Below are 26,778 nucleotides of genomic sequence, written 5' to 3'. Positions count from 1 at the left end.
GCAGAACCTTATCAAAGGGTTTCTGAAAGTCGAGATACACTACATCCACTGGCACCCCTTCATCCATTGTACTTGTCACATCCTCAAAAAATTCCAGAAGTTTAGTCGAGCATAATTTCCCTTTCATAAATCCATGCTGACTTGGACTAATCCTTTTACTGCTATCCAAATGCCCCATTATTACCTCTTTAATAATTGACCAGCATCTTTCCCACCACCAAAGTCAGGCTAACTTGTTTGTAATTCCCCGATTTTTTTCTCTCGCTCCTTTCTCGAAAAACGGGATAACATTAGCTATCTTCCAGTACACATCGTTTGTGCCAACAGGCACTACCACTTCCGGCTGTTTACCTTCGCCCTTGAGGATTTTCATCCTCGAATCCTTCCTTTCTGTTGCCGCAGAAACCCCTGTCCGTACCTCTCACATTGGAGTCTCCAACTAGAATGGCGTTGCCTGACATCGGCCTCTTTGGTTTTGGCTCAACAGCACTTTTTGCTTCGCAAGCCAGTCCGCCGCTCAGTGTGATAACGTCTTCTGTCCCGACAGCTTCTAAGTGGGTGAACCTGTTCACAAGAGGTACAACACCCAGGGACCTTTGCAATCCATGTTTCCTTCCCTTTCTCACCATCACCCACCTTCTCTCTTCCAGTACCTTAGGTTAATGATCTTACTGTAGGACTTGTCGAGGAATGACTCAATTTCTCAGACGAACCTGAGGTCATCCACTTATGGTCTCATGCTTCAGAGAACAAACCCATGATGACTCGTTACAGCCTTTGAATGCACATTTGAACAAATGTCATCTGCGTGTCACAATTCAGTGATTATAAATGGAATCATCCCCTTCTGTGCTTTAAATTTATATGAACATAGAATAGCACAGCACAGAACCAGGCCCTTTGACTCGCAATGTCTGTGCCGAATTTGATGCTAAGAAAAACAAAACTCTGCCTGCACAAGACTCATATCCCTCTGAGGTATATTGAAAGAATAACTTCAAGATACCATGAATATTCGGCCATCCTATGGACAATGGACCTCAACATTGAAATGAGAATCCAAGGTATGTTCTCATTGAATGATGCTCTAATAATAATAATAATACATTTTATTTAATGGGCGCCTTTCAGACATCTCAAGGACACCTTACATAGTAATCGGAATAAAAACATATAATCGGAAAAAAATAAGTAATAAAGACATCACAGAGACACAAATTAAAAACAGAATTCAATCCAAAAACAGAAAATCAAAAACACAGTGTGATGAGAGAGCAGCGGCAGCCAAAGCGCACCAGCGTCCACTCTCTCTTCACGGCAGCCCTCTTGGACACAGACTTACAGGATTGAAATTAGACAAAAAATCATCCCCCCACAGTGGATAGCACTGTGGGGGAAGGCACAATGTCCAGTCCCCACCCCATCTTCACCCTAAAGTCAGGCCTATTGAGGCCACCGCAATTGCCTCTACGGAGGCCCGATGTTCCTGGCCGTTCTCACCGGGTGGTCTTGCCCCGGCGTTGGGAGAGTCCTTTCGGCAGCTGGGCCACCTGGAACGGCTGCTTCCTGGTTGGAGCCTGTAGCTGCCGAAGCCGACAAGGCCGCGCCGGTTTGGAGCTCCCAGGCTCCCGATGATAAAGTCGGCGCCGCCTCTCCGCACTGCCGCCTCCGCCTCTCCGCAGACCCGCAGCCCGGAGATGTTGCTCTCGGCGGTCCAGCTCGCCAGAGCTCCAGCGCGTCGCTCCAGCGCGGCGACCCAGGCAAGGCATCGTCCGCTCCACTCCGCTCCGCTGTAGCGTTCCAACGCTGTGCCGAAGCCGAGGTGCTGGGCGGTCCCCGCCAGGAAATGGCGCTTCATGCCCGCTGGTAGGCCACGAGGATGGGTCGACAGACAGCCCAGAGAAAAGGCTGCCTCACCGACCAGGTAGAGACCTAGAAATAAAGTTGCACCTACCCCCCACATTAAAAAGACCATATCCCCTACAAACAAAAAAACAGGACTCACTAAAATCTATAACAAAAAGTAATTGAAAACGGATGGCTGCTGGCTAGCAGCCGTTCACCAAGATGGCTCCTCCCCCCCAAGTGGCCGTGCATGGGGATCGAACATGGCCTGCAGCATCAAGGAGCGATGGAGGACACCGCCAACGTTGCTTGGCCAGGCTGGTCCTGCAACGACATCAGGAGAACAAGCCTTTATGGGCAAGTTATGAACTCCACATTAATAACAACTTGGATATGAATCACGAAAAATGACACCAAAACATGGTGACTCTTGCATCACTGTACTATTCCTTTACACTTGTACTTAAATAATATTTGTATACTTGTACTTAACTAAACTTATGTATGGTAATACTTTTACTGAACTGTATGCAAAAAAAAGAATATTACTCATCTTGGTACATGTGATAATAACATACCATTGAACCATTGAAAATCGCTTTTCATATTTGTGAGCTGCCTTTTGAAGCTGCTTCCGCTTTCTGAAATAGAATGGGCCTCCACTAGCTTTGTCAGTGTATTCCAGACCCCAATTGTTTGTCATGTAGTTTTTTCCTCCTCTGCTGAACATCTTCATCCTGGAAATCACCTTGGTAATTCTAAGAAAATAAAATCTACGTCTGAAGGAGAGTTAAGATCAGCCTCTGCATGCTCTTTGGTCTCTCTAAATTAGATTAGTTCTTTCAATCCCCATACCACCTACCTTCATTATCCTTAAAATGAGCGGTTTCAGAGTAAATTCCCCTGCCAACCCAGCTGTGTGTGAAAGAAAGAAGTGGAAATTAACTTTGCACTTTCTACAATGGTGTTAAGTCCAGAGCACCTGTACAAAGTTGACATATCTTTCCAAAATACAAAGGTTTTAATGAGCGGATAATCCAGACTAATTAGTCAAGACTTGAAAAATTTAAACCCATGAGAATATTTGATGTCAAATTGCAGATTCTCGTTGTGCTGTTCATTCCCAGTGTAGAGTGGAAGCAGAGGAAATAAAATACTCACTTGCTCAAAAGTGTTTCACAATCATGTCAAAAAAGTTGTTCATTTTGAGGTTCGATCTAACTTGTTTCAAAAACAGCTACCAAAGTTAATTGGATATCTTTCGAAGTGGATGAAAAATAAGGTTTTGTCAAGGTTTGGGCCACACATTTATACTTACCAAGTTGTTCTATTTAAAGGTCAAATAGCACTGTTTTCATTCAATTTCAAGAATTTTTAATGAATGTCTAAATGAAGGTACTTCATTTATTAAACAATTGAAGTTATTGCTGCATATTTATAACAAAACTAGCCACACTGAAAGCAGCTCATCAACTCACATTGGGACTTCTGGAGCTGATGAAGACTTGTTTATTAGGAGAATCTAATAATATACACTATTTATTTTACATTCTGGAATCGGGTTTTGGGAACACTATACAGCACTGCGCATTCCAAGGCTGTTTAAAAAAAATTAAATACCCAATTGGATGCCATAGGAGCAGAATTAAGCCATTCAGCCCATCAAATCTACTCTGCCATTCAATCCTGGCTGATATATCTTTCCCTCTCAACCCCATTATCCTGCTTTCTCCGTATAACTTTTGACACCCTTACTAATCAACAATCTATCAATCTTTGCTTAAAAATTACCCAATGAATTGGCCCCCACAGCTGTCTGTAGCTTTCTGACTAAAGAAATTCTTACTATTTTCCATTCTAAAGGTACATCTTTTTATTCTAAGCCTGAGCACTCTGGTTCAAGACTCTCCCACTAGTGGAAACATCCTCTCCACATCCATTCCATCTGGGCCTTTCACTATTCTGCAAGTTTCAATGAGGTCCCTCCTCATCCTTCTAAATTCCAGTGGGTTTGGCCCAGTGCCGTCAAACACTCATCATATCATCCCCAGGATCATTCTTGTAAACCTGCTCTGGACCCTCTGCAATGCCAGCACATCCCTCCTCAGATATGCAGCCCAAAACTATTCACAATACTCCAAATACAGTTGAACCAGCGCCTTATAAAGCCTCAGCATACCATCCCTTTTTTAAAATATTCTAGTCCACTTGACATATGCAAGTGGGTACAAGGCTTGTTCTTTGCAGCAGACTCAAAATGGAAAAAGGAGTAGGAAGGTGGAGGTCTATGTTTGGAACGCAGGGATAAATAATGATGAAGATTGACATAAACTAGGATGGCTTAGAGACCAAAAAAAAACAAAGGGCAATCAAGTCGCCTAATTATAGGAAGGATGTCAACAAAATAGAGAGAGTACAGAGGAGATTTACTAGAATGTTGCCTGGGTTTCAGCAACTAAGTTACAGAGAAAGGTTGAACAAGTTAGGGCTTTATTCTTTGGAGTGCAGAAGGTTAAGGGGGGACTTGATAGAGGTCTTTAAAATGATTAGAGGGATAGACAGAGTTGACGTGGATAAGCTTTTCCCACTGAGAGTAGGGAAGATTCAAACAAGGGGACATGACTTGAGAATTAAGGGACAGAAGTTTAGGGGTAACATGAGGGGGAACTTCTTTACTCAGAGAGTGGTGGCTGTGTGGAATGAGCTTCCAGTGAAGGTGGTGGAGGCAGGTTCGTTTTTATCATTTAAAAATAAATTGGATAGTTATATGGACGGGAAAGGAATGGAGGGTTATGGTCTGAACGCAGGTGTATGGGACTAGGGGAGAATATGTGTTCGGCACGGACTAGAAGGGTCGAGATGGCCTGTTTCCGTGCTGTAATTGTTATATGGTTATATGGTTATATGGTTATAAGTGGATTTTAAACTAGAAAAAAAGAAAATCACATGAATAGGTTTGTGTAAATAATATACCAAAATGAACTGTTAGTACTTGGCTGCTTACGGTCACTGTTCTAATTTGAAAATCCATAATAAGCATCAATCTGCAATCTCCTGAATAAACATTATGAAACGTGTTGGAGAAATTCAGCGGGTGCAGCAGCATCTATGGAAAGAAGGAAATAGACAAAGTTTCGGGCCGAAACCCTTCTTCAGACCCACTACCTTCGATTTTCCAGCATCTGCAGTTCCTTCTTAAACATCCTGGTCAATGATTTGATAAGGTCCCACATAGGAGATTAGTGGGAAAAGTTAGGGGACATGGTATTGGGGGTACAGTGCTGGCATAGATAGAGAAGTAGTTGGCAGACAGGAAACAAAGAGTAGGGATTAACGGGTCCCGTTCAGAATGGCAGGCAGTGAGTAGTGGGGTACCGCAAGGCTCAGTGCTGGGACCGCAGCTATTTACAATATACATCAATGATTTGGATGAAGGGATTCTCAGTAACATTAGCAAATTTGCAGATGATACAAAGCTGGGTGGCAGTGTGAACTGTGAGGAATATGCTACGAGAATGCAGGGTGACTTGGGCAGGTTGGGGGAGTGGGCAGATGAATGGCAGATGAAGTTTAATGCGGATAATTGTGAGGTTATTCACTTTGGTAGCAAAAACAAGTTACTATCTAAATGGTGTCAAGGGGAAAAGGGGAAGTACAATGGGATCTGGGGGTCCTTGTACATCAGTCTATGAAAGTACCATGCAGGTACAGCAGCCAGTGAAGAAAACAAATGATATGTTGGCCTTTATAACAAGAGTAATCAAATATAGAAACATAGAAACATAGAAAAATAGGCGCAGGAGTAGGCCATTCAGCCCTTCGAGCCTGCACCGCCATTCAATATGATCATGGCTGATCATCCAACTCAGTATCCTGTACCTGCCTTCTCTCCATATCCCCTGATCCCTTTAGCCACAATGGCCACATCTAACTCCCTCTTAAATATAGCCAATGAACTGGCCTCAACTACCTTCTGTGGCAGAGAGTTCCAGAGATTCACCACTCTCTGTGTGAAAAATGCTTTTCTCATCTCGGTCCCAAAGGACTTCCCCTTTATCCTTAAACTGTGACCCCTTGTCCTGGACCTCCCCAACATCGGGAATAATCTTCCTGCATCTAGCCTGTCCAACCCCTTAAAATCTAGCCTGTCCAACCCCTTTAACTGCTGTTGTACAGAACCCTAGTGAGACCATACCTGGAGTATTGTGTGCAGTTTTGGTCCCCTAATTTGAGGAAGGACATATTTGCTATTGAGGGAGCGCAGCATAGGTTTACAAGGTTTATTCCCGGGATGGTGGGACTGTCATATGCTGAGAGAATGGAGCAGCTGGGCTTGCACACCCTGGAGTTTAGAAGGATGAGAGGTAATCTCATTGAAACATATTAGATTGTTAAGGGTTTGGACACGCTAGAGGCAGGAAACATGTTCCCGATGTTGGGGGAGTCCAGAAACAGGGGCCACAGTTTAAGAATAAGGAGTAAGCCATTTAGAACGGAGACGAGGAAACACTTTTTCTCACAGAGAGTGGCGAATCTGTGGAATTATCTGCCTCAGAGGGCGGTGGTGGCAGGTTCTATGGATGCTTTCAAGAGAGTGCTAGATAGGGCTCTTAAAAATAGCGGAGTCAGGGAATATGGGGGAAAGGCAGGAACGGGGTACTGATTGGGATGATCAGCCATTATCATATTGAATGGCGATGCTGGCTCAAAGGCCCAAATGGCCTACTACTGCACCTATTGTCTATTGACTATTGATTCTCATTATTAATTGAATCACATGGTGGGGCCTGGAAAGATCATGTTAATAGAAATTATTTCACAACTGGCTGATTCCTAATGTCAACCAGGTTATACGTAGCTGGCACAGAAGAAGAGTTGAGGTTCACGTGGTTCAGCCATGGCCATATTGAATGCTAGGCAGGGTTGAAGGGCCTGGTGGTGCTCTTGATGTCAGAAGATATAGAAGAGAGAATTAACAGGTGGAATAGTTCGTTACAAGTCACCCAATGAAGCACAACAGCACTTAATATTTCAATTATATTTATTGCAATCTTCAAGATTCAACACTTGATTCAATAATTTAGACAATTAGTATTTTTCCATTTGAACCCAGCCATTATTTGTCTCATTGCCTTAATAACTCACCTCAACATGTCATTCATCACTTAATCCTCAAGGGCCTGTCCCACTTACGCGATTTTTTGGGGGTCTTCCCCATCCCGTCATAGTCGCAGCATGTCGCCGAAAAATCTAAACATGTTGAAAATCCAGCGGCGACCAGAAAAAGGAACGACTCTTTGGGTGACTACTCACGACCATACAGGCATCACCCCGTGACATGTCACAGAAAAAATTGCATAACTGGGACAAGCCCTTAACTGCTTTCCACCAAACTCTTCTGTTGTTTCCTTCCTTCCTGTCTTTGTCTACATTTTAAAACTAGCCAGTTCCAGTTCTGGTCCAAAGTTATTAACTTGAACCAACAAATTTGATGCTCTCCACAAATGTTGCCTGCTCTATTGTATATTTCAAATATTAGTTTTTAATTAGTGTTGTAAATCTATATTTGCATAAAATTTACAATTCTTTATCAGTATTCCGCAATGCAATTTTAAAACAAGTGGCCGGTTTTGCATATACTGAAAATTAATGTCTTGTATATAGCTACTGTTTGCAACTCCAAGTCCAAAAATGGTGACCGTGGTTTTAAGTAGTTGAATATTTTGTAATTTTTGTAGACCTAAGAGGTTAAATGCTAATCTTGAATAACCATTTATATATTATTTCTGAAATGCACATGTCTATTTATTGCTTAGTTTACAGAGTTTGTTACCTCATTGTTTACTGTTCTTCTCACTGAGTTCATAGAAGTCATGAAATAAAAGTAATGTATAAAACCATGAGAGGAATAGATCGGGTATTTGCACAGAATCTCTTGCCCAGAAAAGGGGAATCGAGGACCAGAGGACATAGGTTCAAGGTGAAGGGGAAAAGATTTAATAGGAATCTGAGGGGTAACTTTTTCACACAAAATGTGGTGGGTGTATGGAACAAGCTGCCAGAGGAGGTAGTCGTGGCTGGGACTATACCAACATTTAAGAAACAGTTAGGTACACAAAAATGCTGGAGAAACTCAGCATATTTCTGGAGAAACTCAGCAGCATCTATGGAGCGAAGGAAATAGGCAACGTTTTGGGCCGAAACCCTTTCTCAGACTGAGGGTTAGACAGGTACATGGATCGGACAGGTTTGGAGGGATATGGACCAAGGGCAAGCAAGTTGGACTAGTGTAGCTAGGACATCTTGGCCGATGTGTACAAGTTGGGCTGAAGGGCCTGTTTCCACACTGTATTAGTGGTGGCGCCTAATGGCAGCGGCTCGACTACAGTCTTCTGTCTTTTTTTATTTTTGTCTTGTTAAATGTATGTCTTTAAGTCAGTTTTTTTTTTTTTTTTTTTAGCTGTGTATATGTGGGGGGGGGGGGGGGGGGGGGGGGGGGGGGGGGGGGGGGCTGGCTGGGGGGAAACCATTTGAATCTCTTCCCTGTGTGGGGACCCAACTATTCCCTGTCGGATCTTGGATGTCGTTGGGCCTAACATCGTGGAGCCGGCGGCGACCTCTGGCCGGGACTAACCTGGGGCTCCAGTTGCAGAGCCTGCAGAACGGACATCGCGGAGCTGGCCAACTTCGGAGCGGGAAGAGCTGTGGTGGCGGGCGGCTGCGACCCGACTTTTGGAGTTCGGAGGCACTGGCCGCAGACCCGGAGGACGGGAACATTGGGAGCTCGCAGGTCCCTGGTGGGAGACCGCTTTTCCGAGCTCTGCAACGGCGACTTCTCCCGCTGGAATCGCGGGTTTAAGGACATGGAGCCGGGGCCTAACATCGCCCGGCATGGCTTAAACGGCCTCAGGACTTACCATCGCCTGCCGGGGGCTTTAACATCGGAGCCCCAGTTCGCCTCGACACTGCAGTTGGACTGCTGGACCACGGGAGAAGGAACAAAGGGAAGAGATAAAGGCTTTGCCTTCCATCACAGTGAGGAGATGTTGGAGACTCACTGTGATGGATGTTTATGTAAAACTGTGTTAAGTGTGGGTCTTGGACTGTGTGTGTAAACTGTAGAAATGATATTTCATTCAAACCTAGGTTTGAATGACAATAAATTGCATTCTATTCTATTCTATTCTGTATCTGTATCACTCTATGACTGAGTATTATATTGTCCAGCAATCACTTAGACAATTAAGTTGGCCTCATAAAATGTAATCTGAACAAGTGTGATGTGTTGCACTTTGGGAGGTCGAAAGTTAAAGCAAAAATATATAATTAATGGCATGACTTAACAGCATTGATGTACAGAGGAATCTTGTGGTCCGTCCATAACTCCTCAGAGTGGCAACACAAGTAGATACAGTGGTAAAGAATGCATATGGTATACTTGCTTTCATAGACCGGGGCGTTGAGTATAAGAGTTAGGAATTCACAATGCAGCTTTATAGGACCAGTTGGGCCGCATTTGGAGTATTGCATAAGGTTATGGTTGCCCCATTACAAGAAGAATGTGGATGCTTTGGAAAGGACGCACACGAGATTTGCCAGAATTTTGCCTGGATTGGGGGTATTAAATACAGGGAGAAGTTGGACAGGCTTGTATTGTTTTCTCTGGAACACCAGAGTTGGTTGGTTTAGTGTTTTGTCACGTATACCAAGGTACAGTGGAAAACTCTTTTTATATTAAATTATGAGAGGCATAGATAGGGTTGACAGGCAAAACATTTTTCCCCAAATGGAAAAATCAAATATGAAAGGATATAACTTTGCAATGAGAGGGACAAAGTTGAAAGGAGATGTGCATGACATGATTTTTTTTAAAGGAGATGGTGAGTCCTGAAAGGCTCTTATCATGGGTAGATACAATAGTGACATTGAGGCAGATACAATAGAGGCATTTAGAAGATTTTTGTATTGGCATATGGATAAGCAGGGAATGGAGGGATATGGATCATTTGCAGGCGGTTAAGAGCTGTTCTTGGACATGTTTGGGCTAGACATTCTGGGCCAAAGTGCTTCGATTTTTGCTGTACTGTTCCATGTTCTGTGTACTTAGCAAATAAACTTCCACTTTAGTAATTAGATCTGTCACCTCTGTTGCCTGAATTTTCTTTTTTATTAAAACTCGTACTAATATTCTTCTGCTTGATTAATACTTTCCTTTCTGGAAACCAGAGCATGCCAAAAATTGAAATGACTCGCAGTAATAATAGATGAATTAGACTGCAAATGGAATAAATTATTTTTGTATTTCGAACATTCATGGATGTATGAAAATAAGAATAATATCTACAATAAAAATCTGTAGATATAATTAAATATGGCAGAAAACTGGCATCACACAAATGAATATGGCTGTGCAACTGACAGGTTCCATTTCATATTTGTTTCATTTCAGAAACAGCACTGCAATCTTATCGTAAATTATCAATGGATGAATTACATGTGACATTCTTCTTGATTTTTTCATCCCAAAATGAGCATCTTGCATTCCATGTACTGAATGTTATTTAATCTCAAAAGGCCAAATAATTGAATCTACCTTATCCTATAATTGTTTTGTTCCAGAATCAATGATGAACACGGTAACAACTATTTCCTTACACATAAAAGCAATCTAGTTAGATTTTGAGGTATCACACATGACAACTTCTTAAAGTTAATTTTAAACACAAGACAATTTATGGAAGTCACTTTCAGACAGTTTTCTTGCGCATCACCAGACCAATTAATTTGTCAGATCATTATAGATTAAAGGTTTGACTTCTAAAGGCCCAGCAGTACTTGTGACAATCAGCAGAACTAATAAATTGACTGCAATCTTAAACCTTCAAACATGCATATAAGTAGGGGAAATATTGCTGTACAAACTAGGATAAGAGAATATCAGGGGGCAAAATTTCTTATTACTGATTAAAACATGTTAATTTCTTCTTATTACTATGAATGCTGATGGAGATTACAAATTATACAGGAATAGCTTGAATTTGAAGGGTCTAGTGCTTAAGATATATGCTCAACTGTTGCATAAAAACTATTATGTTTTCAATATGTTTGTTCAACAGCTGAAGGGTGCAGCAAGGTGCATGATTGTCTTCTCATGACTGATTCATGGAAAAAACATTATTAATGTGCGCTCACAGTTTGGTTATCAGTCCTGCCAGCTGGGTGCAGAGGTGAATTGCTGTTGGAAGCAAATGTGAATAAAGCCCTCGTGAAAGATTAATTCTGCACTTTGCATTATTCCACTCTATAAAATTTCAAGGTTTCCTGAAGTAATCTCCAGAAAAATACTGTCCTTCATAGAGATAGCTGATTTCCAAGAACTCATTTCCAGGTTATCAATGCAAAAAGTAATTTTGTTGGTTGGCTATATATTATAATCAAATCCAGTATTCCACTCATGATTACAAAACTGGACCAAACAATGGTATCTAATCATTGAACTCCCATTTTGTTCATGAAGGGCTTGAATTATTTGGATTTAAAAAAAATAAGGTTTTCTGTTAGTTACTGTATTTGAAAGATTGGTTACAAAAGTTATTAAAATAATATTTAGGCAAAAGCATTAACAATTTGTTTTTAAAATACATTACTATTAAACTGATAAACACAATAATAATATCTGCCCATTCAATAATGTCCATTGCAATCCAAATATTTACCAGCCTGGTATTTTTCCTCACTGATTTATCATTCACATCATTAACCAACAGATTCTAGTGAATGTCAATAAATATTATACTTATTGGGCCAAATAGCACTTGGCCCAGCCAGCATCTTGTGTTTGCCTCTAATGAGATGCCAACTATAGCAATAACCTTTGCATATTGCCAGTCTCAGTGACACAGCTGATGAAAGTCACAAAGAACTGCAGACCATAAGGTTATAAGGTCATAAATGATAGGAGCAGAATTAGGCCATTCGGCCCATTAAGACTACTCCTCCATTCAATCATGGCTGATCTATCTCTCCCTCCTAATTTAATTCTCCTGCCTTCTCTCCATAACCCCTGACACCCCAGAAGTGCATTCAGATGCTAGAAATCTGAATACAGACATAAAATTCTGGGAACAATATGCATGTTGGACAGTATCTATGGAATGAGAAGCAGAATTAATGTTTTGGGACCAAGAACTTTTGTCAGAAGGGTTCTGACAAAAGGTCTTAGACATGAAACATTTTTCTATATTTACATACTCTATTTTTCTTTCCGATGCGTCCTAAGGTGCTGAATGTCTCCAATATTTTTGTAGTATCACTGATGTAGCCATTCAGCAAGGTTGTTCAGAAACATTTAGAAATAAATGAAAAGCAGGCAAATATTTTTTTTAAAGTAAACCAAAATTTGTAAATTGTACAATGCTTAAAAAATATTCAATATGTAAATTAACTGAAAGGGCTAATATTAATTCAAATAAAGAAGAGCATTCAGCCAAGGACACAATGTGTTGGAGTAACTCAGCAGGTCAGACTTCTTCAGAAGTGTCCTGACCTGGAAAGTTATTTATCCATTTTGCATGACGTGCTGAGTTACTCCAGCACTTGGTGTCCTTTTTTGTAAACCGGCATCTGCAGTTCTTGCTTTTGCAAGTGTATTCAGTCGCTCCGTTTAGTGAGGAACTGCTCCTAGACTCTCAAAGTTTATTTGAACAATTGTAATGAAGGGAAATCCCAGCCAACACAAACTCTCCCATTGGACTCCATGGCAGTTTAGTTTAGTTGAGAGATACAACACGGAAACAAGTCCTTTGATCCACCTAGTCCAAACTGACCATTGATCACCCGTTCACATTTGTTCTATGTTATCCCATTTTCTCAACCACTCCCTACACACGTGGCAATTTACAGAATCCAATTAACTCATAAACCTGCACGGCTTTGGGATGTGGGAGGAGATTCCTGCTGCTGGAGGAAATCCATCTGGTCACAAGGAGAATGTGCAAACCTCATACAGGCAGCATGTTAGGGCAGGATCAACCCTACTAGCACTATAAGGCAACAGCTATCTCTACCAGCTGCACCACGTTGCTGCACCAACTATACAGGAAGATACACAGGAAGATAAAGATAAGGCGTATAAAGAGAAAGCAAAGAACTGTGCAAGCCTAGGACATACTTATCTGTCAGTGGCTGAATACTGGTGGCCCCATTCCAAACTATTGGGTGATGCCAGTGTGGTTCATTGTTGTTTGCCTAATAGAAGTGTCATCCAAGTCATCAGTCACCAATGTGCACCTTTTCTGAATTCATGATGGGTAACCTATACAAGATACATACAAGATACATTTAATTGTCATTTGGACCCCTTGAGGTCCAAACGAAATGCCGTTTCTGCAGCCATACATTACAAACACATAGACTCAAGACACAACATAATTTACATAAACATCCATCACATCGCTGTGATGGAAGGCCAAATAAACTTATCTCTCCACTGCACTCTCCCCCCCCCCCCATGTCAGAGTCAAAGTCAAAGCCCCCGGCTGGCGATGGCGATTGTCCCGTGGCCATTTAAGCCACGCCGGGTGGTGTGAGGTCGCACACCGGGTCTTGGTGTTGGAGCCCCCGGCGTGCGCTCGCAGAGTCCCGCGGCCATTTCAAGCCGCGCGGGGCGGTGCTGTAAGGCCCCGCTCCAGGAGCTCTTCGACCCCGCAACTCGGGCGGGGGAAGTCGCCGTTGCGAGAGCCCTGAAAAGCGGTCTCCCTCCAGGGAGCCGCGGGCTCCCGGTGCCGCCGTCCACAGACCTGTCGTTGGAGCCTCCGACTCTCCGGTCGGGCCGCAGCAGCAGCAGCAGCAGCAGCGCTCCTCCACCGCTCCACCCGCTCCGGACTCGGCCAGCCCCGCGACGGCGACGGTGAGTCGTAGCACCAGAGTCCCCGGCTTCTTCCTGTTGGAGGCCGCTCCTCGTTGCGGCCCCAACGACAACGGAAACCCGACGAGAAAAGTTCGGGTCTCCCGTGCAGGGAGAGATTTTAAAGTTTCTTCCCCCCTCCCACCCCACCCCCACCCCCCCCGCACGCACACACACCAACAAAAAATAACAAAAACTACATAAAAACACAGACAGAAAAATAATAAAACGCGGACGGACTGCAGAGGCCGCTGCTGACCAGAGTCGCGCCGCCCACCAGATCTATCAAGGTATACCTGATTCAGATTCAGATTCAGATTCAATTTTAATTGTCATTGTCAGTGTACAGTACAGAGACAACGAAATGCATTTAGCATCTCCCTTGAAGAGCGACATAGCAAACGATTTGAATAAAAAATAATAAGTGTCCGGGGGGGGGGGTGGTGATTGGCAGTCACCGAGGTACATTGTTTAGTAGAGTGACAGCCGCCGGAAAGAAGCTGTTCCTCGACCTGCTGGTTCGGCAACGGAGAGACCTGTAGCGCCTCCCGGATGGTAGGAGGGTAAACAGTCCATGGTTGGGGTGAGAGCAGTCCTTGGCGATGCTGAGCGCCCTCCGCAGACAGCGTTTGCTTTGGACAGACTCAATGGAGGGGAGCGTGGAACCGGTGATGCGTTGGGCAATCTGCATGCATGTAATAATGGTGTAAAACTCACTGGCATCCACACCTACTCCACATTGTTCCTGTCATGTAGGCTTGGAATACCCAACCACTTTGAACCAAACAGCCTGGGTTTGAACATACAGATAAGTAGGGCTGGAAACAGAAATGCGAAACAATCTCAGCCACTCGGGCAGCATCTGTGGAAACAGAAACAAATTAAAGTTTCAGGTTGAAGGCTGTTCATCAGTACTGGGAAAAAGAAAACACGTGCATCAACTAACAGAAGCAGTGGGGGAGGGCCACTGTGGAACAAAGGGAAAGTCGTGGAAATGATGGACAACCATTGAATAGCTCTTTTGTCAACGCAACGTATTTCTAATGTTGAAAATTCCGATTGATGTTGTATAGTCTGACCCACTGCGGCATTGCTGAGAAAGCCAGAATATACAAATAGAAAGAGAAGAATGGCATTTACACGTGGCCAGTCCTGATACCAACAGAAAGAAAGAACAGGTTATCTGAAATTAAGGTGCAGTGTGCTCAGATGAAAATTAAGTGTTGTTCCTTGATCTTACTTTGTAACAATGAAGGAGGCCACAAATAGAGAGGTTAGAAGTCTAATGGGATGGTGAATTGAAAGGGCAGAGAAGTGGAAACTCAGGTTTGCAAGGACGGCAGAGTGATGCAGCAGTAGAGTTACTGCTTTACAGCTCTTCCATCGTCAGAGTCCCAGGTTCAATCTTGGCTACAGATGCTGTCTGTACAGAGTGTGTACATTCTCCCTGTGATTGCGTGGGTTTTCCCCGAGATATTCGGTTGCCTCCCATGCTTCATAGACGTACATGTTTGTGGGTTAATTGACTTGGTATAAGTGTCAATTGTCTCTCGTGTGTGTGTAGGATCGCGTTAACATGCGGGTATTGCTGGTCAGCGTGGACTGGGTGGGCTGAAGGGCCAGTTTCCGCGCTGTATCTCTAAACTAAACTAAACTAAATTGTGGAAAATAATATGTGCAATTGAGAGCTCCATCTACTGTGGCAGCACGCAAACCGTGTTTTAGGTACAAGAACATTTCCAAGGTACCAGAGAGAAAAGGAACGGGGAAGAAACAGCTGGGGATATTGAATGGTGTCCTTGCAAAAGGTGGGGGAAGAGGATGTGTGGTCAGTCCAACCACTGTCAATTCTAATACATATTAGGCAAGAGATTGTACACTGATATTGGCCCAGGGTTTGTAGTTAGCAGTGAGCCAATATTGTTCATCGCTAATCTGATAAAATACTCCCCCCCAAAACTGCTCTTTTTTGAGGCCTGCTAAATTCTTGACATCAAGTTGATGGAATAGCAAACGTTGTTGTTCACTGTGGTGCAAACGCGACACAGTGGTAGAGTTGCTGCCTTACCGTGCCAGAGACCCGGGTTCAATCTTGACTCTGGGTGCTGTCAGTACAGAGTTTCTATGTTCTCCCTGTGATCGCGTGGGTTTTTTTTCAGTGCTCCGGTTTCCTTCCACATTCCAAAGACGGCAGGTTTATAGGTTTATTGGTTTCTGTAAATTGTCCCTTGTGTGTAGGATTGAATTAGTGTATGGGTAATCGTTAGTTGCTGCCACGTTTCCTCGCGGTATCTCTAAACTAATCTAAACTAATACCATCAGTCTTGCTGGGGAATAAAACACATTGAAGAATTGTGACAGACATAATGCAGGAAAGCAATTTTTAATTAACATTATACAACCCATAAAAATGAGAAATAAACATTATTATGGGTAGCATAGTGGCACAGCTGGCAGATCTGGGACTAATCCTGGCATTGGGTGCTGTCTGAGTTCAGTTTGCACGTTTTCCCTGTGACTGCGTGGATTTCCTTTGGTTTACTTGCACATCCCAAAGAAGTGCAGGTTAATTGCCTTCTGTAAATCGCCCGTAGCGTGGAGCAAATGGATGAGTAAGTGGGATAACATAGAAATAGTATGAATGTATTAGATGGTCGGCGTGGACTAGGTGGGCTGAAGGATCTGTTCCCATGCTGTACCTCTAAACTAAACCAAACCATCTGATTAACATAGAAGCAAAAAGTATCACAATTAAATGGGTTTTTTAAAATTCTGTTTTAATTTAGAATATTTATTTAGAATAAGTAACTGCATTTAATTTGTTTTTGGGAGGTCGAATACTTTGCCTAGCATTAATTGCATTATTGAATGCCATTAAAAATGTATTTATTCCTCATATAACAAAGCATTTGATTTCCTGGGTACTTTAGACTAAGACGAGCTCGCAAATAGTTTAAATTCCCATCAGTTGAAGTTATTAACTTTGATTGCATGAAGAGGCCAGCAATCAGTGTGGTCTGCAGAGATGCACTACATCACAAATAGAAGCTTGGGGATTTCATGTTGAAGCACAGAAATCCCAAGTTGAGAGCATCGGAGATGAATGAATGCTAATGAGAAATGAATGCTAATAGATTCCCTTGATTATTATCATAAAACCTGGGCAATTGCGAACAGATTCATGAAGATTTCTTCCAATTGATATATCTCTGAAAATTATAAAGGATTCAAAGTAACTCATTTGTAATTCCAACTAGGGGATAATTCCATGAACAATACATATAACAAAAACAATCCTTTGCCTAATCACTTTTGATTTTACCAGCTGATAATTTCCCAGAATAGGTGTAAAATAAACATATAAAGTTGTCTGAAATGGATGCATAATTTGAATTGCACATCCCATTTAACTATAAATCCAATAATTCTAACCTTGATTATTTTGGGAATTAAACAAAATTACACTAGAAACAAGGAACAGCAAATACTGGTTTACAATAATAGGCACAAAGTGTTGGAGTAACTCAGTGAGCCAAAGGCTATCACTACCCAACCAGTATCCAAAATGGTAGGTACACAAAAATGCTGGAGAAACACAGCGGGTGCAGCAGCATCTATGGAGCGAAGGAAATAGGTAAAGTTTCGGGCCGAAACCCTTCTTCAGACTGATGGTATACTTGTTTGAGAGGGAGATGGCCTTAGGAGAATCCTACATGACCTGCTCTCTCTCCTAGCAGTCACCCATCCATCTGGCTGAACCTTTGGTGTGAGCACCTCCCTGAACCAACTGCCTATAACTTTCTCTGCCTCCTATCCATGTCTGAAGAAGGGTCTCGACCCAAAACATAACATATTCCTTCTCTATGTTGCCTGTCTGACTGAGCTACTCCAGCATTTTGTGTCTATCTTTGGTTTAAACCAGCATTTGCAGTTCCTTCCTACACACTCCTATCCATGCTACATGTGTTCAGCTGCCACTCCGACCGATACATGCAGTCTGAGGAGTGTGAAAAACCTACTTCCTGCTGATATAGTCGTCAGGCACACATGACTGCTCCCTGATCTGTCATCAGGGAATGCCCAGGAGCAAAGAAGACTGCAAAAAGCTGTGAGCACTGCCCAATCCATCATGGGATCTGACCTCACCACCATCAAAAGGAATCTAAAAGGCACCCAGCATCATCAGAGACCCACACCATCCTGGCCATACACTCATTTCATCCACACCTTCGGGAAGAAGGTACTGCAACCTGAAAACCGTAATGTCCGGGTTCAGGAACAGCTTCGTCCCTACAGCCATCAGACTATTAAACACGACAACCTTCAATAAGCTCAAAACTACACAGACTATTATTGTTATTATTGCACTATTATTGTTTGTTTGTTTTTTATGTGCACGTATGTGTGCATGTATGTGTGTGTGTGTGTATATATATATATATATACATGTTTGTTCCTGGGCATTCCAAACATTTTTCAAACAAGGGGACATGACATGAGAATTAAGGGACTGAAGTTTAGGGGTAACATGAGGGGGAACTTCTTTACTCAGAGAGTGGTAGCTGTGTGGAATGAGCTTCCAGTGAAGGTGGTGGAGGCAGGTTCGTTTTTATCATTTAAAAATAAATTGGATAGTTATATGGATGGGAAGGGAATGGAGGGTTATGGTCTGAGCGCAGGTATATGGGACTAGGGGAGATTATGTGTTCGGCACGGACTAGAAGGGTCGAGATGGCCTGTTTCCGTGCTGTAATTGTTATATGGTTATATTTGTGTGTATGTGTGTGTATGCATATATATATATATATATATACATATATATACATGTTTATATGTATATGTGAGTGTGTATATATACACACACTGAACATTTTTTTCCTCTCGTTTACTATATTATTTACAGTGTATTATGCTTACATATTCTGTTGTTCTGCTGCAAGTAATAATTTCATTGTTCCATCTGGAACATGCAACAATAAAACACTCTTGTCTCTTTTGACTTGATTTCCCACAACTGACAGGAGGACCATTGATTGACCATCAATCCACTGATTGCCATCACTGCCCCCTTAATGCACACATAAAAATAAATCCTTTTGATTTAAGGAGAAGTAAATTTTAAACATCTTATCTTGTCCTTGCCTCGTTTCTGCACGCCTTCCTCACTGAAGCGCAGAATTCGCCAAAGCCCTTGTTTTGTCTCACTTAAATCATGCCCGGTGAATTACAAAAATACTTTCATGATACATAAAAAGTGGACCATATGATTTGATAACCACAGTTTCAGGTTTTGGACACTAATTATTTGCTGAATGGGTGATGATTTAACTCAAGGTCTCGACATTTGTATATCCAAAAAGCCAATAAATTTGACAGAGAATAGTGGGGGGAAACAAAATCAAATTTTCTCACATGGTGGAAATCCCGCTAATAGGTTGGCCACAGAGTCCTGACTGTTCAGAAACCCAGGCTCTGATAATACCAGATTTTGATATGAAAAACCTAATTTAACATGTGTCGACTTAAAACCAATCTCACATTAATGTGGCAAAAGCAAATCTTCAGAAGGTTACATGACATATTACTTCAAAAGTTGCAACTTATTTGAAGCGCAACACAGACTCAGATGCTGCTTTATACAGAAAGCAGCAGATTAACACCGCTGCGGACATGAATTCCTCCACAGCTCTGCTTTAATTGGATCCATTCCATGAATAATTATCATTTGAACATGTTATGCTATCTTTAACTGTCAAATGTAGATTTAAGTTACCTCACCTTCCATTTCAATGCCCCTTAAACCCCCCTAACTGATTAAGAAAACAAACACTGCTAGTTCCTCTGTGCAAAGTGTCAGTAAAATTAAAAATATTATCTCGCTCTCCTGGGACAAATAAACCCTTCTGCTCATTGTGCTGTTTTCAGGTAACTGGCATATCTAAGATGCATTATTCAATACAAATTCACCATGCATTTCCACTTCGTTATCATATACATAACCAGTCATATTTGTGGGAACACTGGCGTACTGTGGCAGACAAATCACCTTATTTTTCAGGAACCTTCATCTTTATCGGTTTGAATATTGAACTGTGCAGCACAGAAACTTGCCCTTTGGCCCAAGATGTCTGTGCCAATCATGAGCCCAGGTTAAACTAACCCCATCTGCCTGCACATGATCCATATCCCTCCATTGTTCATGTGCCTGTCTAAATGGCTCTTAAAATGACACCATCATGTCTGCTTCTACCACACTACCAGCTTCACGCTCCAGCCACCTACCACCTTCTGTGTAAATATCCTTACCTTGCACACTCCTTCAAACTTAAAGCTATGTCCTCTTGTCATTTGACATTTCTACTGTAAAAGGCTCTATCTACCCGATGTATGCCTTTCATAATTTTATACACATCTATCAGGCTGCCCCTCAGCCTCTGACACTCTAGAGAAAACAATGCAAGTTTTTCCAATCTCTCCTCATGGTTAATGCTCCCTAATGCAGGCAGCATCCTTGTTAACCTCTTCTGTACCCTCTCCCAAGTCTGTGCATCCTTCCTGTAATGTGGCAGCGGGACCTGCATACAATCGTCCTGCAGTAATGCAATCTCACCAAAGGTCTATACATCCGAAGATAGACACAAAATACTGGAGTAACTCAGTGGGTCAGGCAACATCACTGGTACCGTAAATTGAAGGAGCAGCACCTCATATTTCGCTTGGGCAGTTTGCAGCCCAGCGGTATGAACATTGACTTCTATAATTTCAGGTAGTCCCTACATTCTCCTCCCCTTCTCAGCTCTCCCTCAGCCCACTGGCTCCTCCTCTTCCTTCCTTCTCCCCCCCACCCTCACATCAGTCCGAAGAAGGGTTTTGGCCCAAAACGTTGCCTATTTCCTTCGCTCCATAGACGCTGCCTCACCTGCTGAGTTTCTCCAGCATTTCTGTCTACCTTCGATTTTTCCAGCATCTGCAGTTCCTTCTTAAACAGGAGATCTGTGAGGACTGGCTATCCACTGTCCCACCTTCAATCAAGTTTTAAAACATGACTTTCTCCATACAAACCCATGCCTACACCCTATATGCCTATACCTTTCCAAATGCAAGTAAATCAGTGAAGATTGCATTTTTTTTCTTTTTGATATTTTCTGATCTACCGAAAATATTTATCATGACAATTTGAACATTAATTATGCTCCTGATGTGGCAGCAATTATCAACTTATATTATTTCATTGTTCTTTTAAAATTAAATTATCTTTAGTTAGAACTATGCTGTACTCAGTTTTATTTTACCTCAGTAACTATTCTGTACTTCTTTATATACTAGTGTGTATTTGTTATTGTGTGTATATCGTTCTTGGAAGGTGCACTGCATGACAGAGTAAGAGAGCCACCAAGTGGAAGTGATGACAATTTCAGTTTTATTTGGCAAAGCACTTGCATTGGAGAACATTTATTGTCCATCCCTATCTAAATAAGTATTTTCTTCAAGGATGACTTGCTTCCGCTCCTGTTCAATGAGGTCAGAATATCTACATAAGTAGATAGATTGGTAATGAAATCATAGGGTCTAAAACAAGGGAGGTGCCGTTGTTGTCTGATTATAGTCTTATACGATATGTTTCTTTACCACAATATCTATTAATGTCGCCACTTTCAGGGAACTATGTGCTTGGGGGGCACCGTCCTGTCTGGGTTTGGCTGCCCAGCCTGCAGCTGTCGTTTTTTCTCCTCTTTTTTTAATTTTTAGTGAGTTAAAGTGTTTTGTGTTGGAGGTTTTAGACTTTTTTATGTGGGGGGTGGGGGGAAAGGGGAAACTGCATTTCTCAGTCCATACCTGGTCAGGGGGCGGCTTTCCTCTGAGCAGCAGCAATTTTGGCCCGTGTGATGCAAGTCAAATAACAACACCCTAACGTGACTTGCCCAGAGAATATTACAATGTATTTGCAATACATAGAGGTACCAACTAGAGGAGGGGCAGTGCTGGACCTCCTGTTAGGAAATGAGACGGGACAGGTGGCGGAGGTATGCGTTGGGGAGCACTTCGGGTCCAGTGATCACAATACCATTAGTTTCAATATAATTATGGAGAGGGTCAGAACCGGACCTAGGGTTGAGATTTTTGATTGGAGAAAGGCTAACTTTGATGCGATGAGAGATGATTTAAAAGGAGTGAACTGGGACATTTTGTTTTATGGGAAAGATGTAGAAGAGAAATGGAGGACATTTAAAGGGGACATTTTAAGAGTACAGAATCTTTATGTTCCTGTTCGGTTGAAAGGAAACAGTAAAAATTGGAAAGAGCCCTGGTTTTCAAGGGAAATTGGGCATCTTGTTCGGAAAAAAAGGGAGATCTACAATAATTATAGGCAGCATGAAGTAAATGAGGTGCATGAGGAGTATAAGGAATGTAAAAAGAATCTTAAGAAAGAAATTAGAAAAGCTAAAAGAAGATATGAGGTTGCTTTGGCAAGTAAGGTGAAAGTAAATCCAAAGGGTTTCTACAGCTATATTAATAGCAAAAGGATACGAGGGATAAAATTGGTCCATTGGAGAGACAGAGTGGACAGATATCTGCAGAGCCAAAAGAGATGGGGGAGATATTTTTTTTCCTTCGGTATTCACCAAGGAGAAGGATATTGAATTATGTGAGTTAAGGGAAACTAGTAGAGTAGCTATGAATACTATGAGTTTCAAAGTAATAGAAGTACTGACACTTTTGAAAAATATAAAAGTGGATAAGTCTCCAGGTCCTGACAGGATATTCCCTAGGACATTGAGGGAAGTTAGTGTAGAAATAGCCGGGGCTATGACAGAAATATTTCAAATGTCATTAGAAACGGGAATAGTCCCCGAGGATTGGCGTACTGCGCATGTTGTTCCATTGTTTAAAAAGGGTTCTAAGAGTAAACCTAGCAATTATAGACCTGTTAGTTTGACTTCAGTGGTGGGCAAATTAATGGAAAAGATAGAGATAATATATATAAGCATCTGGATAAACAGGGTCTGATCAGGAACAGTCAACATGGATTTGTGCCTGGAAGGTCATGTTTGACTAATCTTCTTGAATTTTTTGAAGAGGTTACTAGGGAAATTGACGAGGATGTAAAGCAGTGGATGTTGTCTATATGGACTTTAGTAAGTCCTTTGACAAGGTTCCTCATGGAAGGTTGGTTAAGAAGTTTCAACTGTTCGGTATAAATGCAGGAATAGCAAGATGGATTCAACAGTGGCTGAATGGGAGAAGCCAGAGGGTAATGGTGGATGGCTGTTTATCGGGTTGGAGGCAGGTGACTAGTGGGGTGCCTCAGGGATCTGTGTTGGGTCCTTTGTTGTTTGTCATGTACATCAATGATCTGGATGAAGGTGTGGTAAATTGGATTAGTAAGTATGCAGATGATATCAAGATAATGTGTTGTGGATAATGAAGAGGATTTCCAAAGTCTACAGAGTGATTTAGACCATTTGGAAGAATGGGCTGAAAGATGGCAGATGGAGTTTAATGCTGATAAATGTGAGGTGCTACACCTTGGCAGAGGACAAATCAAAATAGGACGTACATGGTAAATGGTAGGGAATTGAAGAATACAGTTGGACAGAGGGATCTGGGTATAACCGTGCATAGTTCCTTGAAGGTGGAATCTCATATAGATAGGGTGGTAAAGAAAGCTTTTGGTATACTAGCCTTTATAAATCAGAGCATTGAGTATAGAAGCTGGGTTGTAATGTTAAAATTGTACAAGGCATTGGTGAGGCCAATTCTGGAGTATGGTGTACCATTTTGGTCGCCCAATTATAGGAAGGGTGTCAACAAAAATGGAGAGAGTACAGAGGAGATTTACTAGAATGTTTCCTGGGTTTCAAGTTACAGAGATAGGTTGAATAAGTTAGGTCTTTATTCTCTGGAGCGCAGAAGGTTAAGGGGGGACTTGATAGAGGTCTTTAAAATGATGAGAGGGATAGACAGAGTTGATGTGGACAAGCTTTTCCCTTTGAGAATAGGGAAGATTCAAACAAGAGGACATGACTCCAGAATTAAGCGACAGAAGTTTAGGGTAACATGAGGGGGAACTTCTTTACTCAGAGAGTGGTAGCGGTGTGGAATGAGCTTCCAGTGGAAGTGGTGGAGGCAGGTTCGTTGGTATCATTTAAAAATACATTGGATAGGCATATGGATGAGAAGGGAATGGAGGGTTATGGTATGAGTGCAGGCAGGTGTGACTAAGGGAAAAAAAGTTGTGTTGGCACGGACTTGTAGGGCCGAGATGGCCTGTTTCCGTGCTGTAATTGTTATATGGTTATATGGTTATAATATTACTATAATAAATTGACAGCACAAAATTGATGTGTGATTGGTGTGAGTTAATTCAACACCTTTGGGGACCATCCAATTAAACTCCAACAAAGTCCACTTTCTTTAGAAAGTAGAAAACATTTCCACAACATATGTTTTATTCATTGTGTTCTCCCATTTTCTTAAAGAATAAGAACTTTGTTATTTTATATTATTCTCCATCCTCGAAGATAATCTAAGGAATAATTATTTTACGAGAGATTACTTGTCAATCTTGAGAGTGCTAAGCCACATATGTTAGTGACCAAAGACCACTTGATGAGGAAAGAAAACAGAAATCCTCTTTCGTTCAAGCTGTTAAAACCAATTCCATTGGAAATGTCAACACTGAGAATTATAAATGGTATTCAGCTGGAATATTAAGGACTCAGAAAGACAAGTAAATTAATTGAATAGGCTGAAGTGCCGAATGACTTGGTTTTGATTCTACAAGGTTAAACTTTGAAATAAACTTAATTAGAACTTTATCAAATAAACATTGCAGCGTTTGAATACAGTAATGAGCATTTGAAATTATGGTTGAATTTTAAATAATGCAATGCATATATTCCACATTATGCACTCACAATAATTCAAACTTTATAGGCCTGCAGGTCTAACTTGAAAATAAATGATTATACTGAGAATTTACGGATTTGCAATTCAATCTAACCTTACCACTTTATTTCCTGTGATTTACGACTCATGAAACAATTTCCATTGACAAATGAGGTTTACATCCCAATGCCCTTATTAAGTTCCCTTTTCGTGCTGACTGAGGCATTTCATTTTCATTTACACAAGCTGGTAAATGACAAAAAGATCCTCTAGTTATTTGGGAAAAAATATTACACCAAAGAAACAGTAGCTGTCTATGCCTCAACATGTGTGCAGTTGACTGGAAACAATCATCTTTGTAAAGATAGAACTTCAATTTTGTGCATAACATAAGCACTTTAAAAAGGAATTATTAGAGTTTTCTCTGCTATCCTTTGAATATTAAATCAATAATTTAACTGGTCCCAGGCATGGGCATGTCAAAAATTACTTAGTTTTCATCAAATATAGGTACTGGATGCATTATGTTCTTCCACCATTTTTTGCAGTGACTAGCAAAATCTAGTGCAGTTGAGGTCCCAATTATTCCTTTAATGATAATAAAAATACATCAAATCATAACTCATCTCTGGAGAGCATTGAAATGTGACTTTTCTGCTTGTGACCCTTCTTCAGCATAATTGTATGGTGGGAGGGGTAGCTGGAGAAAGCTGGAAGGGAGGAGGGGCAGGCCAAGCCTTGCCAGTGATAGGTAGATACAGGTGAGGGGGAGGAGAGAAATAGATGCATGTCCCGATGCAGAACGGAGTAGCGGGATGGGAGTGTTTGTAGCTAATTATCTAAAATTCAATGGAGAATTCAGTTGCCGAAGGGCCTGTTTCCGAGCTGTATCTCCAAATGAAAAAACAGTTTTTACTGGTAGGTTGTAAGCTACCCAAATGGAATATGAGGTTACATTCCTCCAGTATGTGTGTGTCCCCACTCTGGCAATGGAGGAGGCCCAGGATATAAGGGAGATTTCTGGAAAACCAATTATAAAACTTACATTTTTGCAACTTTGAATGTTGTTTCACATAGATGAACATCTCTACTATGGGAAAAAATTGGTGCAATCTTTTAGGGAATTTAATTTATTTTTTCCTCTTCTTTTTCCAGGTTGGCCATTACATTCAGTCATATCCGATGCATTTTTATGATGAACAACACTGTAAAATATAACTGATTTAAGAATATAAAATCCAATTTTTGTCCCACTTTCAAATTATAGATAATCTTCCTCAAATAAACCACCAAAAAAGTACTTTTTCAGTCTATCGCATTGATTTTAAACCTTCATAACAGTTTACTGCTGAAAAAAATGATGCTTTTCAGCAAAAATGGCAATCGTCACATAATTGTTCACCAACTTCATCTAAAACAGTATTTACCAGATGAATAGGCAAAATCATACTGTTCATTTATCAATTACATTTGATAATTATGGTCAACATATTATTTTACACATTATGAGCAGAAAATATTGTGTGACGGATAGGCTTAGCGTGATGGAGATGATCAAGTTCGGGAGATGGAGATAGAGGTACAGCTAGAGACAGAGATAGAGATGAAGATACAGATAGAGATAGAGATAGAGCTGGAGATCGAGCTGGAGGTGGAGATGGAGCTGGAGCTAGAACTGGAGGAGCTGGAGATGGACAATAGACACTAGGTGCAGGAGTAGGCGATTCGGCCCTTCGAGCCAGCACCACCATTCAATGTGATCATGGCTGATCATCCCCAATCAGTACCCTGTTCCTGCCGTCTCCCCATATCCCCTGGCTCCGCTATTTTTAAAAGCCCTACCTAGCTCTCTCTTGAAAGCATCCAGAGAACCTGCCACCACCGCCCTCTGAGGCAGATAATTCCACAGACTCATCACTCTCTGTGAGAAAAAGTGTTTCCTCGTCTCCATTCTAAATGGCTTACTCCTTGTTCTTAAACTGTGGTCCCTGGTTCTGGACTTCCCCCAACATCGGGAACATGTTTCCTGCCTCTAGCGTGTCCAAACCCTTAACAATCTTATATGTTCCAATGAGATACCCTCTCATCCTTCTAAACTCCAGAGTGTACAAGCCCAGCTGCTCCATTCTCTCAGCATA

This window comes from Leucoraja erinacea, chromosome 7, assembly GCF_028641065.1.
Source record: "Leucoraja erinacea ecotype New England chromosome 7, Leri_hhj_1, whole genome shotgun sequence".
Lineage (NCBI taxonomy): Eukaryota > Metazoa > Chordata > Chondrichthyes > Rajiformes > Rajidae > Leucoraja > Leucoraja erinaceus.
The sequence above is the reverse complement of the archived record's forward strand: the minus strand, read 5'-3'. Positions refer to the sequence as shown.